Raw genomic sequence first — 17,675 nt, 5'->3', positions numbered from 1 at the left:
TTTGGATAAAAGCGCCCCAGGAGTTTTAAAATTGCTAATCAATAGCAACATTCGCGCAAAAGGTCCACGCTGTGTTTAGTTTTTCCACTCTATTTCTCGTCACAATGACATTGCCCAGTTAAGAGGCCAAAAGCAAGAGAAAGAGTTTTTTTAATTTTCCTTTATTTGCACCATAGGTAGAAATGGAAGGATTACCGCGGTGATGGTGGCGGGTTAGCGGAAGCTGATACTTGCTGACACAATGGCGGAGAATGAGTATGGAAAGTATTCTGTAGAGTGGACGTATTTAATCGTTTATTACAAGAACAGCACAGCCGGGAATGAGAAACCCAGCTGAGAAATAATGGAAGCGTTCACAGAGGGCCTTATCAAGATATTTTTAAATCAAATTTATATATGCACTTTCATTGTTCTCAAGATACACAGGTATTCAGTCCGTACAGTAATTGCACTTTGTAAGTTGATTTCTTTTAATACTAATAAAAAAATTACCGACTTGGAACCACCAAAAATATTTTCATTAAATTTGTGGCCCTTACTAAAAGATGAGCCACTTAAGCCGCCAGACGGATGCAGCGCAGGTGCCTGCGTCCCCCTCATGCTGATTTTAGGGGCTAGAACTAAAAGCCGGGGAAGGTCCAACACCTACAGAACACATGACATTTAAAATGTGACAGCAACAAAACAACACCGGTGAGCTTCAGACGTTGCTTTTTAGCTTTGACCTCTGCAGAAAATGGAGAAAAAACGTCGCTAAATGGAAGCAAATGCGCGGTGACACAACGGCAAGAATCAATGTGACTTTTCCCGGCTAAATGGGAGATAATGGTATCACAATGGAGGCGTGGGGAGCATGTCTACTCAGCCAGGCCTGATTGATCTGTTACAGCAAGAGTCACTTTGGGAGCCGCACAGTGTCCGGCCACATTAGTCTCACGGACGCGCACACGCACTGAAAAAGTGGATTTACTGTATGCCAAGCAATTGTGTGAGTATTCCAATTCATATTCCGGTCTGAGGGAGTGACAGCATCATTTTCAGATTTACGTTTTTAAACTGGAAGTACAGTCATGATTTCAAGATTGTGTGAGCTAAAACAAAAATAGTAAGGTTCATTGCACACACTGTGCCCTCTACAGAGTGTTATGTAGTTTCAATAATATTACCGTAGGTAAAAAAATAAATCAATAAATCATGGATCGCATCGCAGTAGGCATTCAAACTTTAAGAGAAAGAGAATCCAAATGTATTTATTTATTGATTTGTTTACAGTATTTATTTATGTATTTATAAAGTATTTATTTATTTATTTATTTTATATATATTTATAAATATATATTATAAACAATATTATTATATATTACATTTAGAAATGTGGGATTTTTTCCATTACAACATTAATAATTAAGCATGTCAAGTAAAAATGACTTTATTTTAAATGTTACTTAATCGCATCGCAGTATGCATTTAAACTTTAAGAGAAAGTAGCACTAGATTGTGATTGCTACAGGTTTCCAAATGTTTGTATGCATTTATTTATTTATTTGCAGTCTTTTTTTAATGTATTTACAAAATATTTATTTATTTATTATTTAATTTATGTATATTAAAATTTATATTTTTGCATATTTATAAATATATAGTATAACAATGTATAATTTATAAATGTGGTTTTTTTCCATTACAACATTAATAATTAAGTATGTCAAGTAGAAATGACTTTATTTTTATTTTTATTTAACAGTATGCATTCAAACTTTAAGAGAAAGTCACACATTGTGATTGCTAGAGGTCTCCAAATGTATTTATTTATTTATGTATTTACAGTATTTATTTATGCATTTAAAAAGTATTTATTTGATGTATATTTATATTTTTGTATAATTATAAATATATATTATAACAATGTACAATTTATAAATATGTTTTTTTCCATTACAACATTAATAATTAAGAATGGCAAGTAAAAAAGACTTTATTCAAAATTTTCGTTTTAAGAGAAACCATTTGTTATAAGTGAAATCCAGAACAGACTCGTTCTTTCTTTAACTTATATATTTTTTAATTAAATTAATTTTATTTTTATTAAAAACAAACTTTCTTCTCAAATGTCACTGTAAAAAATGCATTTTCAATTAATTAACAAAAGCGCGTGTCATTTTTACGTTAAGCAGGGTTGTTGGTTTCTGCTGAATGTCACTATTTAAAGTACTAACATAGTTTTTTAAAGCAAGTAATGAATAGCATCACTAAGTAAAATGTTTAAGGAAACTGTGGCAACACTACACGTATCCTATGATTTCGGATGTGGACGAGTTTCTGATTTTTGCACTCTAAAAAACGGATAAACTCTGCGAGCTGAATTCTCAAAGGGGGAAAACTACCTGATGATAAAAGTGCAACAAATGGGTGATGTTCAAACTGTTAGCATCAGCAAGCAGAGATTTGCGCACACGTCACAATGAGCATATTGTGCACAGGCGCGAAGCTTGCCGTTGCGTTAAATATCCGCATCCTCCCAGTGTAGCGGTGCGTCCTATGCGGCTGAAGGAATGAATGGACACGTCAGGTGAAGTGGGCACAGCTGTGCACCTGAACGGAAGGTCACCAAAGCAGCACCATGAATCTCCTCAGCAGGGTTAGCCCGCCGCGCATCTCTGTGATTTATCCGCGGCAGCAGAGGCCAGCCATGAGCGGGAGGTCAGATGCATATAGCACGCGGACACACATCATGTCGTCGTAGCCACGGCGGCGTCCCTCTTACGGGGAATCGAGTGCCCCGGCGCAAATGTTGTTTCCGCCCTCAAGGTCATTAGCGCCGCAGCCGGCCTCTTGTTCGTTTTGTAACCAAGACAAGCAGCCAACAAAAAGGCTGACAAGCGACGCCATCCATCTTTGGCGGCGCTAGTTGATTTAAATGGGCGCTAAGCAGTTACAGAGGACGAGCTTAGGGGGTGAGGTGACTCCCAGATGAGGACCGAGGTTGTGTTATTCCACCGGAATTCCCTTGGATGTGTAACCACAGCGCGCTTTCTTCTCGAATGGCCTCATTTGCGGCACAATTTGAACCCATAGCTGTTTGGGTTTTTTTTTTTTTGTAGCAAGAAGAGGACAAATTAAATGAAACACACACACACACACTAAACAAGACAGACAAACCTCTGGTGGCACAGAGGGCAAGCAGGCAGGCAGGAATAAATCAGAGCTCCAGCCTGGCTGATGAGGTGTATTTCACAGGCAAGAAGTAGCCTACTCACACAGCAGCAGCAGCAGCAGCACCCGGCGGCCATTAATCTCCAGGAGACAAGCACCTCTGTCCTGGCGCTGGCCTGGCCCAATCCAGTGGCCTGCAAGACTAATGGTCTTATCAGATGTCAGGTACACATCTGCTGCTGCTGCTGCTCACCGACATGCTGTAAATCCCGGCGAATCGGATAATCAGGATACGAACATTGTGGCCGACTGCTGAAGTACTCTTGAGCAAATCTGTTAAAATGCTTGACTTTGATTCCAGCTTAAATGTTCAAACCAAATCAAACAACCCAAGTAGATAAAAAAAATTATCTTTCCACCTACCGTGCCGGAGGTTAGAACAAACCCAGGTGGGCGCGAGCAAAGCCAAGAACTTCTATAAACCGGCTCGGCTCAATGGAACATTTGCTTTAATCAAAACCGTGGGAGAGACTTGGGCTCAAATGAGTGTCATCCCAAAAGCATTTTTTTGCCAAGATGCAGCTGCGTATTAAGACTGGCAACGGACTCCCCGCAAAGAATCGCACTTGGCAGCTTGTACTTTGGAATATCCGGCGCGCTGCAAGAAGCCAACGCACTCACTGCAGCTTTAGGTGTGTTTGTTCTCCGCCGTCCGTGCCAAATGCCAGAGGAGCTGGAAACAGCCTCAGCCGGAACACAAGCAGCTGAAAACCAAGATAATCTGGCCGCGTCCAATGAGCTGACAAGTCCTTGTTTGCTAATTTCTTAGCACGTAGCAAGTTTTTGTTGAGCTTCAGACAACAAACCTGTTATTTCTAAGCTAAAGTACGTGACTTTGGAGATCTTTGCAAATACCAGTTGTTCATTTAAGCGTAGCCTTACTGTTTGGAAAGTGCGTCCACGGGAGAAAAATTTAATTATGTCGCCTGGCGCAGGCACCAAACTTTAAAGCCAGGCAATTTGGTTTCGCTTGGCATCAAGACTGAAAGCGAAGGGAGAGGAGTTAGTTAACCGTGTAGCGCGCTCCAAATGCACACTAAAGCTGGCTAATTGAAGTCCAACTAATTCAGAGCTTCTTTATAGTTGCAAAAAAAAAGAAAGAAAAAAAAAAAAGCTTTGCCTTTTGCTGCTTTTACTGATAATATGGTGGTTCGCACAACAGAGCCAAGAGTGCGGAATCAATTCCCGTTCAGAAACCGAAAAATTTGACGTGTGTTTGTCTGTCCGCCAAGAGTAAAATGAATGGATGACAACATAAGATGAGTAAAGCTCATGCGTCCGTGGAGGTATAATTCATGTTAGGTGTGAAGTCACACCTGACCCAAGGTATCCTCCCCCCCCCCCCCACCTTTCCTCTTTCTCCTCGCCTCCCTGCTTCCCACCTGCCTGCGTCGCTGTAAAACAGATGGAGCTGTCAGCGGACGTCCACCCCAACGCGAGCCAGGGCGGAGCCGGCAGCCTCATTTGCGTGGAGCCGAGTGAGGAGCTGTCTGGTTTGGGTCGCCGAGGTTCCCGCGCTGACGCAGCTGCATGGCCTTTGTCTGCGCAAAGAGGTCAAAGGCCTGCAAAAGCTCTAGGCTGCTTTTGTGTGTGTGTGTGTGTGTGTGTGTGTTTTTGGGAGCTTTTGGACTCTCAATTTGTAACTGTCATCTCTGAAGATTAAGCTTAGTCATTGTTTCAGAATGATTTATCACAGTAACTGACAAAGGATGCCCAAAGGTGGTCATCAGTTCAGACAAGGTGTTGGAACCATCAGCGGGGGGGGGGGGGGGGGTGTTCATGGTCACTCCTCTACTGGCTGGTGTACCGGGACGCTAATATATCCCTTTATCAGAGCCAGGAAAAATGCGGGATGGTACTTCTAGGGAATTCCCTGTTGTGTTAAAAGCAATTATAGCTGTCCAACAGGAATTTGACATCACGCTGCATGGGCTGATGGCATCTAAGTGCCTGATTGTGGGAGGCCGTTTTCCTCTATGAAAGCATGCACATTTGCGACAATATCATTTTTGTTCAATGCAGAAGGCAATGACGGGCGCATTTCAGCTCTTCGAGGCTCTTTTGTGGAAATATTCTGGGATGTCTTTGTCAAAGGCAGCTCGTGTCTGCTACAGGACATTGTATTGTGGCTAGGCAAGATCATTGTTGTCATTGTATGGTGAGAGAATGAATGCGGCTGACAAATGGTGACATGTACACTAAGTCTTCTCTAAACACACTGTTGAGTGTAGATCCCCCCCCCCCCCCAAAAAAAAACCCAGTATCACAAATAATTAGAGTAAGCAATTTTGGCGCTTTTGTTTGACTTTTGGCTTGTAACTCGCATGATACTGTATATTTGCCAGTTTTTACAATGTATACCTTTCCTGACACAACCCACTAACGCAACAGTTCGCCATGACCGGGATTTTCATAAATAAAGTTAGTTTAAAAAAATATGATATATTATATGAATAAAAATAGATGAAAACATAAACGGAAAAAATAATAATAATAATTAATTCGGAAATAAATACAAACATAAATCTGACATAGATTAACATGCCGATCAACTAATAGGCGAAATAGTCCACTCCAAACCAAGACACACTTAGGACTGCCTCCTCATTTGAAAAACACATTTCATGCTGACAGCGTCTGCACTCTGCAGCATGAAATAAATGAATATGAGAGCAGAGCATGTTTATTTATTGATTGACATTTAATTATATTTGTACATTTATTTTTGTATTAATTTCCATATATATATATATATAATCTCATTTTTTATTTATTTTTACTTTTTTTTATAAATTTATAAATTTATTTATTTATTTATTTTTGGGCTTTTATTTCCATTCCAATAATTTTTTTATATTTAAGTTTTGAATTCTATTTTTTTTCACATTTATTTATTTATCTATCTATCTTTTTTTTTGGGGGGGGGGGGGGGTTCACAGCCTTCAACTATGGACAGAGCTCTCGTAAATGTCCACTGATGTAGTCACATTCACAAGTGTGTCATTTTGTGATGCGCTTCCTGCAATAGTGTTCCGTCCGCCGATGTCCCGCCAGCGTCCTGTAACTGGTTCATTCTTCGCAACAGCGGCACTCAATCACATGCTCTCAAAGGTTCTTGTAAACAGATTAACCTCACCGCCGCCGCCGCAGCAAGCAAGCCAGCTTCTTGCGTTGTACGTCAAAGGCAGCCGGCGAATGCATCACGTCATGTCAAAACAAGCCGCGCGCGACTCCAAAAGGTTGGCGCGCGCCCTTCAAACCTGCGTGGTGCCAACATGGGTGATTATTTACACGCGACAGTTGCGGCCCGGCCATTCGTCAAGGGCTCATTGTAAAATATAATTAGCTCCGTCTTGGCAAAATAGAGATAAAGCGCCCGCTCTTGTGTGTTTGTGTTTACACTTCTGATAAGCATCCGTAAACACATGCAAGACCAACACAATGTCAGTATATTATGTGCCGCTTTTATCTATGTAGCTATAAGAGTGACATTCAATTTTTAAGAAAATAAACATTGATTTTGATAAGAGAAAGCATAAGTGTCTCTTTACTGAAGTAATCTATCAAAATGGATTGAATTGTGCCGTGAGCAAAGCAGAGATAAATGTGTTGACAAACATTCATAGTTGAAGGGGATTTTTATTATCACTAATTTGATAAAGACGTTTTAATTTATGCTTGTCACAAAATGTTGCCTCTCACCAAAATTATGCTGCACTAAGAAACTGTAATTAGTCCCCGAAGTCATTGAGAATGACGCTGATGCTAGAAATGACAAAAAAATGACAGCTATGATGCCGTGCTTTGTTTTGTTTCCTAGAATGTCGCAGGCAAAACCCATCAATTAGAAGAACATCTATTAAATCTCTCTTTATGTTTTTTCCCCCCGTATAGTAAAATTGTAATATCCCGATTACAGGCGTGCATCACGAAACCTCACATTTGCAACAAGCTAAGTGAAAAAAAAAAAAAAACTGAAGATTTCTAGCAATTCGTCCACTGGTAAACGCACGTGTAGAATGATTGGTTTAAATTGAATGCATAATATCGTCGACTCTCTCGCCACACTTGATTTCATTTTGGCGCTGCTTCTCGTCCCTCTCCACATGTCCTTCGGGATACATTCGGGAGGGGGCAAACACGCTCTCGGTTCTAGCCACTCGCGGCTCCATTTTAGCATTGAAGACGTACTAGCGAAAATCCAATGGTGCCCATATTCTCCTGTCAATAAAATCACTCAAAACACTCAAATCACTCCACAACAGGTTGACATAACGCGCAGTGAACAATAAATGATGGAAAAGTACAAAAAGTAGAAAGGGCATGCGAATCTTAGACATTCCATTCAAATTAAAACATGGCAGTGGCAACAATGTCACCATGTGAATATGAAGAGCAATAAGCCACGTGTTGGCTGAGCAAGAAGAGAAACGAAAAATACGGTTTATCAGGCTGCCTGCCAAGGTGAAACTCTTCTTCTTCTTCTTTTTTATGCTAAAATGTGTGTGAGCATTGGATACGAGTGTGTTTGTGTGTGTGTATGTGCCTGTTGCCGGGGGTGGGGGGGAGGGTGGGGGGAGTGAGAATCCGGAAAGCTGGGGAGTTTGCGAAAGGTCTTGGAGCCCACTTGCTTGGCACGGGCACGGCGTACTTCATTTATAAGCCCACTAGGGCATACCTGCGCTGCCGCGGGGGAAGATGAAGCTGTAATTCTTCTTCTTTGGAATCAAGCGCACGTTCCTTCCCCGCAGCCTCCAAAGTGAATTTATGATCGGTTTGATGGTCGCAACGTCAATTTATGAATATTTATACGCCGTCAATTTTTGATTACATTCACTTCAAATGCGCTAAACTGGAGCATAGCACGGGAGAGGAGACGGCATAGCCTGCGTCTGTCTGTCTGTCTGTCCGTCTGTCCGTCTGTCCGTCTGTCGATCCATCCATCCATCTCTGAACATGTCAGCGTCATCAGAACAAGTCTTTGTGTCATTGTGTACCGAGAAGACAGTTCAATTGCTGCACCACGTTGTCGATATAAGGAGGATATTCTGATATAAACTGACACTTAAGTTTTGATGACAAATGTCGTTTTTTTCCAAACTGAAGGTTGCACCTTCGTGTACGCGGGCGACTTGTTCAAGGAAACGAGAAACTGCTTTTTTGACGTTGCACCAGTGACACAATGATGCGAACATTGAACAAGTCGCTTTGAGAAATCCAGTTCTGATATGAGAAACGTACCAAAGCAACTGAGAAAAACTGCAAATTCCCATTTGATGTTTTAATAGAATACATTGTTGGCAATTTGGGCTGAAAAGTTTGTCTGTCTTCAAATGAACCCTCTTAAGATCAAATATTGACGCATAACAAAGACAAGAAACTTTCAAGTGAATCCTGTTAGGGAACGGCCCCTGCGAGACGCCATTAACTCGATGGAAGAATAGAATCGTCATCCTTGAGACCCTTCTGTCGTAAAAAAAAAGAAGGAGAAAAAAAAGAAGAAGAAATAATACCATTAAAGCTCATCGTAAATCCCGCAGCTACCCTCCACATATTCAAGACAACCCCGCTCCTGTCAGCCCACTCGGAAAAGGCCAAGCGGGATCTAAAGGTTAGAGAAGCGGGATTGCTGCTTTGGTTCTCTGAACTGGCGAGAAATATATTGACTCATAACTGAAACGGGGTGGGGGGGGGCGGTGGAACGTATTGACTTTTTGTCAGGGAAAAATATTTGTTAATAATTGGCTTGGAATGAAAAAAAAATGCCAATAATAAAAACTTTGCTATGGATTATAAACCAGAAATCTCTTCAGATAGATTCTCAAATATATTAAAATCCTATATACAAGCGAAGATTCAAACCTGACTGCGGTTCTCCTTTCCCACGTAAGGGCATTACATTAAGTAAAAATACTGTAAAAACCCATCAAAAGGATCACGACAAACCTCAGATTTACGCAATGTAGCTGGAATTTCCATCATGGACAAGGAAATATATTCCACTCAAAAATCTGTCAACTGCGATAAAGTGAGAGAATGATGTAATGCCTTTATATTGGTTAATGAACTTTTCAAAAGTCAAATCTTTATGTGGACCAAAACATGCCACTTTTTTTTATTTATTTATTTATTATTTTTTCTCACCGAGAGAGCTCAGTTCATTCTGTAATTTTACCAATTTGACATGTCATCATCATCTCTCTTCTTTTTTTGTGTGTGTGTGTGTATGTACTCATTAGTTCACCTAAAACCTATTAAAAATCCCATACCGTTCACCTAAACCGAATACTTCAGAATCCAGCTAAAGTCGCGAGGTTGTCAGGAGACCCGAGGAAGGATCAAAGAAAAGAAAGGAAAGTGAAATCCAGCACCGACCCAGACATTACCTACTACATGCAACTTAATCATATTAACATCACCCAACTGAGCACACGTCCAAACTGAGCATGTGCAACATTGGATTCCCGCTCCCATTCCGGCGGGGTGTCGTAGGGTGCAAGCGGAAAGGCGTCGGCCCCGCAGTTTATCATTTAACATATTTTTCATTTCTTTCACCTTTAGCGCTGCTCGATACGTCTGACAGCTGACCTTTAGTGGGAGAGGAAGAGAAAGGCCTGTAACTGTAAGCACCCACTCAACTGCTCACACATACACACGGACGGGCCAAGCGCAATAGTGCATGCATTAATCTCAGGTCATTGCCGAGGGACGTCAATAAGCGCGGAGATCTTTTGTGCTCGCATACACTTTTGTAAGTTTTTTGATAAGCTTTGGAAAAAATAATCAAATTCAACAATGCCATTCGACAGGAACGTCAATCTCGACACATTCGAATACTTATTTCCAGGGTACGTAGGCCCAAAAGTTGAAAAAAATATACGTATTTTTTTGTCTTTCATTAGACATTAATGATAATATAGAACAGACATTCCCCCAAAAAATGCATAGAGAGCATTTGAACTCTGTTGCTAACAAAAACAGGAGCACCAACACATGTAAAAATGTGGAGACTTACTGCATATTAAAAATATATATATATCCTGCACAGTATTAAAAATGATCTTACTTTTCACGGCCATTAGCATTTCCGTAGACCGACTAATAAATGCTTCGAGCTGTTAGTTGTGAAACTCTTCTTCATATGTGCCACTATCTTCATGTATGTATGATGACCAAGTCGGACACACCAGAAGGAGCAGCACAATGTCCACTGAAAAGAAGCAAAAAAGTGTCCAAAAATTTATCATTTTTGACATTAATTATGTCATTTTTTTGTTTGTTTTTTAAAATATATATATAAAGTATGATATTATGGAAGGATATTTGTCCATTAAAAAAACTATTTTTTTTAGTTGACTGGAATGGATAAATGACATATCTATTCATTTCAATGGGAAAATATTATTTCAATTGTATCATGGAGCACTTTAAAGTACAGTATATGATTTTAGCATTGTTATGTGTCTGTGAAATTAATAATATGCATTTATACATCACTTATAACAAAACACATGTATACAAATAAACGTGCCCCGTCTGCAGTTAAGCAACTTCCCAACCTTGCCAAGTTCCTTTCTCTTCACAGCTTTCGCATCTTTTTTCTGGCCAAATTCAAATGAAGCGGGTCTTTGAAAGTCAGCCAAGTAAACAAAGAGAAATATTTGCATCACCGAGCACACACACATAAACAGACAGCCCCGTGCACGCTGTTCTAAAAACCCTACAGAGGAGAACATTAAGTCATACAAACACCTTGAGTCTCAGCCTTGGCGGTGGAAGGCGGAGAGATGGATGGTCTTTAACCTCGGACGCTCAGGCACTGATAAATGACCGGATCATTTTCGCACTCACACACGCACACGCCTGCAAAAAAAAAAAAAAACACGCTGTTTAAAGCACATCAATTTCCACATACAGTATATGGACTCGCAAGGACACACACACACTGAGTGTACACATCCTGTATACACACACCGGCCACTCCTCTATTGCCACAGGACGCATAGTACCACGACCAGTTACTTGACTGCATGGACGAATGCCGCATTGTCACACCAAAACTATTTTAAACAACAAAAAAAAGGCCTTTTGATGGCAAGATAATCATTTATTCAGTTAAATTTGAAGTCAACCTTAAACATTTCTTGACAATAATATGTTATGTGTGACCTCACCAGTCTAAACATGACATTCTGATTAATGTTACATTTGTGGAATATGAGTTATGAAGCAAAATACAGCCGTTTTTATCCATCTCAGGCGGCGGCCATTTTGCCACTTGCTGTCGACTGAAGATGACATCAATGTTGCTTAACAACCAACCACCTTTTTCCTGAAGCTGTGCTGTGATTGGTTGCTTCCTGAGACCTGAGCTACTGTGATGTCATCTTCAGTCGACAGCAAGTGGCAAAATGGCCGCCCCCTGAGACGGATAAAAACAGCTGGATTTTGCTGCTTAACTCATATTTCACTAACGCAATATTAAACAGAATAGCATATTTAGAGTAGTGGGGCCGCACTGAACATATTATTGTCGGAAATTTTGGGGGGGTTGACTTCCCTTTTAAAAAGTATGCCGTAAGATGCACATCTTCTACTAATTACGGCAATAAAACTCAACTGTCAGGTTCAGTTAACATTTAATAAACAAAAGACAAGGAAGGAAGACAAAAGATTTAGATTATTTTTACTAATCTTTTGCAATCTCCTACCCGTTCTGAGTCCTCTCTTTTTAATAGCATTTTCCCTAGTTTACACGGATGTTGCTGCTCTAAAGGGGAGGGGGAACACACAGCAGCAACCTTCACGGATATGAGTCATTATGCAGATAATAATACAGACGTGAGGTTTCAACAGTCAAGGTTCAACAGTTCATCCGCAATGTGTTTCAGCAGCTATCTCGTGATAAGGCACCGACCGTTCCTGCCCTGCAGCTGCGAGATCATAAGTCCTGTTTTGCAATACTATAAGAGTAAATATGGGATAACGTATGTACAACATATAGCACAAACTTGTCCAACTTCGTTTCATATTTGACTGCGCTGATCTTAAATCCAAAGCGATGCAAGGCAAATTTGAAAAACATACTAGATTCCAGTTGATAAATTAAAACAACCACAGCATTAAATGAGTTAAATGTGTGACATATTGATGGCTTTTTTTTTCTTTTCTTTTTTTGTTTAATGGACGCCATCACTCACTCGCATGCACTTGCAATGTCCAACGCAAGTTTATGGGAAATCATTGCAGCAGTTAAGTGCATGAATGTAATTACAGTGACAGCCAGTAGATTCTCAATCCAGTACTCTTTTGAGACTCGTCATGAGATTATGCAGGTGTCCCTAATGTTATGGCCCAGTGAGTGTAAATTAACATAATGCTTTTAGTCACACTGCTGTGTATTTACAGCCCAGTGTGTGCAGGTACTGTACATCTGCTCTGCCCCCCCCCCCCCCTCCCCCGCTCTCACCACCACCACCACACAGCCCGTGGCCTCGCTAAGCTTAGTTAGCGTAATGACACATCGGAGAGCCATCGACTGTCCGCAAAGATAAACACAAGTGACTGGAGGCTCCATTACTCGCAGTCATGCCTGGAGGAACACATTGTAGGTGCTCCATCATTATACCAGCCATGTTGAGCCGGAGATGGGCTGGAAAATCGACAAGCAAAAACATCCTCGCTGGCGAACTGAATGATGTCATTCGCTCGTAGTGCAATGGGAGGCTACGCGGTGTTAATAGAGATGGGCATAATAAGGGATTATTTCAAATTTTGTGTAGAACGGAGTGGAAAATAGCAAGGTGGAGTGCGCTCAGTCTAAACTAGTTAGTTTAAACCATTTCCAATGCGTCTATGACTTGTTTTTGTCAAAACAGCACAAGAATCAGAATTTTTCTTGCTAGCGGCTACTAGCAAGCAGCCCAGTGACTGAAATAGTTAGATAGCAAGGATTACTCATTACCAAACACAAATCCCTTCCCCGCCCCATGTTGAAAACTTTGCTGAACAATCGAGTTTCGCACAGCATATGAGATGTTAGCGACTATCATGCTATTAGCTCGTGCTAAGCTGCGCTAACAATACAGCTTTTCTTTATATGTAGTCTCTTGGCCAGGTCGTCATCGTAAAAAAGAAAAATGGTTATTAACTGACCCAAAAAAATCTAATTTAGCCTGTAAAGCAGTTAAGACTCTGATGGTGATTTTGTCTCAGTCTGCGTGATCAATCAACTGTCAATTCCACACGATCGACAGAATTCCTAACGATCAGTTCATCGACTTTACTGCTGATTCCGGCGGGATCCGCCAGGAAAAAATGAAGGCACACTGGACAGTTTAATGGCATCAATTTGATTAAAAATGAGTTTTATAGAGCGTAATTACTTTGAAATATACTAGGCCTCTCCTTCGGAAATTCCATCTAAAAGGCAATACAGCAACGTGCGTGGCTGCGCTCTGACTATATTTTCTAGGTAATCGGGTTTACATGCTCCTTTTTTTTTTTTCCCGATATCCATCTGACAGCTCATCTGAATGTATCACCTAAAAATGTTCTTTGTTGTTGTTTACTGTCATAAAGACGAGTGCAGGGGGAGCCAGTAAAAGCAACAAACGTGCAACTTTTTCGGCAATTAAAGTCATCTTGCTGCACGGATGTGGTTAAGAACCCAATGAAACGGCCATAATCCTATTTCAAACTCAACCCTCACAAAAATGTATGACCTTTTATTCTAACAAGCCATTCTCGCCAATTGTACCTCACCGTCCGCCCTCGCGTTGACATACAAAAACTCTGCACCCATTCACTCCTTTTAATGACTGTCGTGAGTCATGCCGTACATTTAAACGTTAAATACCAAGATGGAGGTCACGAGCCATTTCCCAACACATTACCGCCAAATGGTTCTTTTCTTAATGACCCCGCCGGTTGGCTTCTATTCTCTCCGGTGCTGCACATATTAAGACCTTGGATCAGAATTACGACACATGTGGTTGTCTGGTCAGGATTAAACCAAGATGGGATTTGGAAAAATTTACGTTAGATAGATAGAAAATAGATAATTATTGGAACTGTCATAATTGGAGGTATAGCAGGACAACTTGTGCCCACATCACCTTGACAACGCACTAGCTCTCACTGTCCTGAGCATCTGACAGTTCCTGGTCAAGAAGAACACCGCCATGCAGGAGCAACCTCCCTACTCACCTGGAATGGATCCTTGTGATTGTTTTATTTTTCTCTATCTAAACAGGGTCATTTAGGGAAACCTTTTTTTTAAGGCTTGAACAACATCAAGAGTCATCTCGTATTGATCATATTGATCTCGTTTTTGCATACAGTTTGTTGTTTTAATCGCATGACTTCAATAGTTAACTCACGATTAATCACAAATTTTATATCTGATCTAAATGTACAATAAAATGTTCAATAAAATATATATATTTTTTATATTCCATATTTTTCAAGTTTTCATACTGTTAACATAAAAGTGGGAAAAAAATAAAACTAATAGAAATATGGCTTCATCTTTTAGTCATGTATACAGTAATTTCGTAATAATTCATAAAATTCTAAAGATGTACTGTACTGTAAAAAATAGTGTGATATTGATTTGCGTTGAGATCATTTTTTTCTGCCACTAGATGGCATAATTGCAATTGTAAGACGTTGGTGACAGCTCAGTGCATTTTTCTTTTCCTATTAAGAGCAACCTAATCTTTAACATGAAGTAACTTGACCTCAGTCTCCACAAATATATGCATTATTATTGAATTGATTACTACTAAATTTTGACGTGGACGTGTCTGCTGCATTGAGACTGGAATTCCCCCAGTACAGGCTTTCCAAGTAATCGTGCATAAAAAAATAAAAAAAAAGTAGTGGCCTTAAATTAACTCACTCACGCACTAATTTTGACAACCCTAGTTTTAACATGTGACGTTCCATGAGTTTTGTCCACGTACAAATGTTTAAAATGGTTTAACTGTACATCATGAAGCATTTTGCATCTCGATGCACAAAATGAGCATCTGTAGAAACACGCTGCCTTTCGCAAGCTATCAATTTCCCGGCCTGACTTGCGTCCTGCTCCCATTCCCACCGAGGCAATTACAGATGAATCAATAGAAGTATAAAATGTCATAAAACAATTCATTAAATTCACGTGACAGACATTTTTCAAGGTTTCCCAACATCGCCTTGATATGAAAATCAAGTGACGGTTTTCCTTGGTGCGACATGAAGCCCCACCCCCACCACCCCACCACCCCCCCCCCCCCCCACCCCCCTGCGCGTCATTCATTATCAGCGCTCGGAAAGATAATGGCACAGCAGTAAACTGTTTGATATAGTTTGTAATTATCCCACTGCAATGGCTCTACGGTGGCATAATTATCACTCCGTCTTTTCAATGTCACTTATTGTGGGACTAAATTTGAGCCGTTGTTGCTGTTGTTCATGACACAAAAATCCACAAAAAGCGCGCAAATGAGCCATCACGATATGTCGATATCACGACAATTGCTGATGTGCATACTGCAGGTGATGCAGGTGTTTTTCGGTTTTCACGAATGGCCCGACAGATTTCGTGTTCGGTTAGAATTGGGATTTAAACATCATCAATTCTGTTCACATTTTGACATCGTGAGACCAGGACAGCACAAGTTGTGCAAAAAAAGTACTGAAACATTGATGAGTTGGACAAAATTTTAGAGGTGAAAATAAATTCCATATTATGTTTATTTTAATAATTCACCTGAAAGCTCAAACTTCTTGTGAGTAGTGTATATATTCCGGAATCCCCTTCTGAACTTGTACTTGCTCCTTCTGTAATTGGATTCTGCCTTTCTCACCCGGGACCCTTTTAGTGGCAGCAGCGCTTCTTTGAAGTCGTTGCCACCTGCTGTCAAAAGTTGCCAAATGATGTTCGTACTGTCAAACTTAAATCCTAAATTGCGCTTGTACTGTTAGCGATGACTTTGCAGTCTCGGAAGGTTCCTGGAAAGTAAAAGGGTGAGTGGGAGTCCAAGCTGGAGTTTTGAATTTGCTCTCGAGTAATTGTTCTCTCAATCTCCATGATTGTTGTTGGAGATTTGCTATTAGAAGTGTTTCTATTCTTTTGGTTTGATGAGCAACATGAGAACAGTTGAACTATAATCACAATAACAAACATATTTTTTGAATGAATACTGGAGGTGTTCCATTACTATTGTAAATTTTGTAGGTTTGTAAATCATCTTCCTGTCTTACCGATGCTAATGTATTAGTAAAGTCATAATTTCAGTAGAAATATCCCAAGTCTTTGTATGAAAACCACTCCAAGGCCTATAATCTAAAAGTCAAATGAAAACTAAGTTCCTTAAGTGTGGAGTTAACAGAGTGTCGACGTAATCCTAAACTGTCTTATGTAAGGATCCTTCCTTCTGCTCACATTTAAAGTTCACCCCCCCCCCCCCCCCCAAAAAAAAAACAACAAACTCCTGTGCAGGAGGAAAGTGTGAGCCATACCGCTTTTGGAAATGAAACCCTACAGCCCCACGTGTCCTTATCAACTCCAATCCCCCCCCCCCCCCTCCCCCGAATTCACTTTGAATTGGCAACTCTGTGAAACTCTCCAAGGAGTCCGTGCGGGATGTTTTAAACTCTTAAAGAAAACTCCTGGTGTGACTCCCTTTGGGTGTTGAGACGACGACTCTGACTGCGGGCAAAAGGCAGATGTCATTGTAATGAGAGTTCACAGACCTTAAAACAGATTTGGAAACTAACGACAGCAATCAAGTCTCGCTGGTGAACTTCTTTCTTTTTTTTTTCTTTTTTTTTTCTCCAACTTATTCAACTACAAATGAAAATATGCTTCAATATGTTACGCCTCAGCATAATAATTATGTCTGTCTCACATTTTTTTCTTTATTTTTTGGGGTTCGGTTCATTGAAGATTCAAAATTGTCCATAGATGTGAATGCGATGTTGAAATGGTTGTTTGTATGCATGTGCCCATCGATTGGCCAGTGCGGCGTGTGCCCAAGGTCAAATGGGAATGAGGACAAGTACAATAGAAAATGGATAGCTGGATGTGAGCTTTTCAAAGGATATGGATGTCAATAAGGCAATTTAACCTTGTAGTCTTTTCTGTGGCCATCTCATTTTTTTTGGTGATTTCTACATTGTGCTCCTCCCTATAGGAGCATAGTTTGTGGCTGTGTATTTTTATTTCCTTCCCCTTCCTTATATTTTCCTTTTTTTTTCCTATCTGAGAACTGAGGTGCTGTTTTGGGTGAACCGTCAGGCTTCCCATTCCGTTTCTCTCTGTCGGTCATTGCTTTAGCTAAATATGTAGCTCAACCTCCCATACTATCACTGACATCATGTTTCCCTTTTTTAAGACCGTAAACGAGCTGAGACAAAATATTTCTTATAATGAAACAAATGATTTCATAAAAGTGCAAAACAAATAAATGCCA

General features: G+C 40.3%; 1 long non-coding RNA gene across 1 annotated transcript in view; it reads left to right on the top strand.

The window, feature by feature from the left end:
* The window catches only part of LOC147157610 (uncharacterized), a 68,764-nt gene extending 58,937 nt beyond the window's left edge, over nt 1-9,827 (top strand). The window contains exon 5 of the long non-coding RNA XR_015091100.1: nt 9,775-9,827. This is a non-coding gene — a long non-coding RNA (uncharacterized LOC147157610). The remainder of the gene's footprint in view (nt 1-9,774) is intronic.
* The last annotated feature ends 7,848 nt before the right edge of the window (nt 9,828-17,675 follow it).

This window comes from Leptonotus elevatus, chromosome 19 (assembly GCF_054856555.1).
Source record: "Leptonotus elevatus isolate MCC_2025b chromosome 19, RoL_Lele_1.0, whole genome shotgun sequence".
Classification (NCBI taxonomy): domain Eukaryota; kingdom Metazoa; phylum Chordata; class Actinopteri; order Syngnathiformes; family Syngnathidae; genus Leptonotus; species Leptonotus elevatus.
The sequence above is the reverse complement of the archived record's forward strand: the minus strand, read 5'-3'. Positions and strand labels throughout refer to the sequence as shown.